Source organism: Scyliorhinus canicula, chromosome 5 (genome assembly GCF_902713615.1).
Source record: "Scyliorhinus canicula chromosome 5, sScyCan1.1, whole genome shotgun sequence".
In the NCBI taxonomy this organism is placed as follows: domain Eukaryota; kingdom Metazoa; phylum Chordata; class Chondrichthyes; order Carcharhiniformes; family Scyliorhinidae; genus Scyliorhinus; species Scyliorhinus canicula.
The window spans coordinates 233,577,416-233,580,138 of NC_052150.1; the positions used below are offsets into that span (position 1 = coordinate 233,577,416).

At 59.4% G+C, this 2,723-nt stretch overlaps 1 protein-coding gene across 3 annotated transcripts in view; it reads left to right on the top strand.

Annotated features, from left to right (window-relative positions):
- The first annotated feature begins 459 nt into the window (after positions 1-459).
- Positions 460-2,723, top strand: part of LOC119966679 (microtubule-actin cross-linking factor 1-like) — a 254,814-nt gene continuing 252,550 nt past the window's right edge. For 2 of the 3 annotated variants that reach the window (XM_038798745.1, XM_038798747.1), the window contains exon 1: positions 460-633. The gene's annotated coding sequence lies outside the window, so the exon portion shown is untranslated. The remainder of the gene's footprint in view (positions 634-2,723) is intronic. The other variant, XM_038798746.1, reaches the window with a different exon arrangement.

The window sequence follows — 2,723 nt, forward strand, 5'->3', positions numbered from 1 at the left end:
AGGGGCTGAATTGCCTCCCCCCTCACTCCTATTTTCTGTGTTTGTTTCCTGGTGAGTGTTAGGTTTTCAGTCTGTGTTGTATCACTGAGGGTGAGATACAGTGTGGTCAGTTTGCTGCCTGCATGCTGTGTCCTTTCTATGTGTGAAACACCAGCCTGTTTGTGTTGTAACGCTGCCTGTTCTGGTTCAAATGGGACTCTGGTCATTTGGAATTCTGCTCATTCGCAGCTGGGCTGAGCTCATTCCCAGTTCCCTGTCTGAATGAATCTTCACAGCAGGACAATGTGTGGAATTGGATAGGCCAAGGTCAGAGTTCATAATTGAGACTGCCTCTTTTGTTTGTCTGAGGGGTGGGTTTAGTGCTGGTTTGCAGTTGACAAACTCTTTACGAATTTACAGATGAATTCACAGTCTGAAAGCAGAATCCATTCACCTCAGTGAACACTGGAGACAAAAGACAAACTGTCGCCCCATCTATTCTGAGGAGGTTTGAGAATCAGACGTTCACAGAGTATCTGCCCCAGTCTGTGACTTTAATCTGCCTGTTAGAGCTCTATCTGCTGTGACTGATGCTGCTTCACACTGGTACCAGAGCTGAATCCTGACCATCCGAAATTCTCAATCGAAAGAAAGGTAAAGAAAGATGAGTTTGCTTTTGTTCAAAGAGAGTGACCAAAACAGAATTAGTTTTAATGTAAAAACAGACAGGACAGGTTCAAATAACCCTCCTGCACGGTAGCACAGTAGTTAGCGCTGTTGCTTCACAGCTCCAGGTCCCAGGTTTCATTCCCCGTTGAGTCACTGTCATGGCGGAGACTGCATGTTCTCCCCGTGTCTGCGTGGGTTTCCTCCGGGTGCTCCGGTTTCCTCCCACAGCCCAAAGATGTGCAGGTTAGGTGGATTGGCCGTGATAAATTGTCCCTTAGTGTCCAAAAGTTTAGGTGGGGTTACAGGGATAGGGTGAAGGTGTGCGCTTAAGTAGGGTGCTCTTTCCAAGGGCAGGTGCAGACTGGATGGGCTGAATGGCCTCCTTCTGCACTGTAAATTCTATGATTCTCCCAGAAAAAGAAATTGGAAAACTAGGTGGAAATTTTGAGCCTGCGGTTGGAGCAGTGAAACTGATTCAGCGACTCTGAGACACAGCTTCCTAACTGGGAGACATGCGAGAGACAGACAGTGAGAGAGGCAAAGGGAGGGAGACACAGAGAGAGATACAGGCAGACCGATGTGGAGACAGGTGCAGGGAGGTAATAGGGGATGGTAGTGATGCCAATGGACCCGTGACCAGTGTCCAGCCTAATATTCAGGGGGCGTTGAATCCATCCGCAAGAGCAGGCAGTATTTAAATGTAATGAATAAACCTGCAATATAAAAGCAGTCTGAGTAATGCTGAAACCTGCCGTCCTTACCAGGTCCTTACCAGATCCCCCAGATCCCCCAGGTCCTTACCAGGTCCCCCAGGTCCCCCAGGTCCCCCAGGTCCCCCAGATCCCCCAGGCCCTTACCAGGTCCCCCAGGTCCCCCAGATCCCCCAGGCCCTTACCAGGTCCCCCAGGTCCCCCAGATCCCCCAGGTCCCCCAGATCCCCCAGGCTCTTACCAGGTCCCCCAGGTCCCCCAGATGGTGGTGAGACCGGATTTTGTGACCGTGGAAAGTAGTTGAGGTTAAAACATTATTGGTGCGATTTAACCACGTATCCAGCCACTCCGGTTAAATAGCGGAAAAAGCAAAAATCGAGATTTACGTCTTTGCTGTCTAACCGGCCGGCTCCCGATGGCCAGTTCTGGCCCAGATATGGCGAGTATATCATTAACCCCAGTTAGTATTAATTACCGTCTCATCAGCGAGACTGAAATCGAATGTAACGGTCTCCCGGGAATCAACCGACTCCCCAGCGAGGAGTCACGTGGGCTCGTTTAGTTCACATTTCAAAAATATGGAGCGGAAACCTCCGCCCCACCGCCCCCTCCATAGAACAGTACAGCACAGAACAGGCCCTCCGACAACGGGACCCTCCGCCCCACCACCCCCTCCGCCCCACCGCCCCCTCCGCCCCACCGCCCCCTCCGCCCCCTCCGCCCCACCGCCCCCTCCGCCCCCTCCGCCCCCTCCGTCCCACCGCCCCCTCCGTCCCACCGCCCCCTCCGCCCCCACCGCCCCCTCCGCCCCCTCCGCCCCCTCCATAGAACAGTACAGCACAGAACAGGCCCTCCGACAACGGGACCCTCCGCCCCACCGCCCCCTCCAGCAACGGGACCCTCCGCCCCACCGCCCCCTCCGCCCCACCGCCCCCTCCGCCCCACCGGCCGCCCCTCCGCCCCACCGCCCCCTCCGCCCCCCCGCCCCCTCCCCCCCGCCCCTCCGTCCCACCGCCCCCTCCGCCCCCTCCGCCCCCTCCGCCCCACCGCCCCCTCCGCCCCACCGCCCCCTCCGCCCCCTCCGTCCCACCGCCCCCTCCGCCCCCTCCGCCCCCTCCGCCCCCTCCGCCCCCTCCGTCCCACCGCCCCCTCCGCCCCCTCCGCCCCCTCCGTCCCACCGCCCCCTCCGCCCCCTCCGCCCCACCGCCCCCTCCGCCCACCGCCCCCTCCGCCCCACCGCCCCCTCCGCCCCACCGCCCCCTCCCCGCCCCCTCCGTCCCAACCGCCCCCTCCGCCCCCTCCGTCCCACCGCCCCCGTCCGCCCCCTCCGTCCCACCGCCCCCTCCGCCCCCTCCCCCCGCCGCC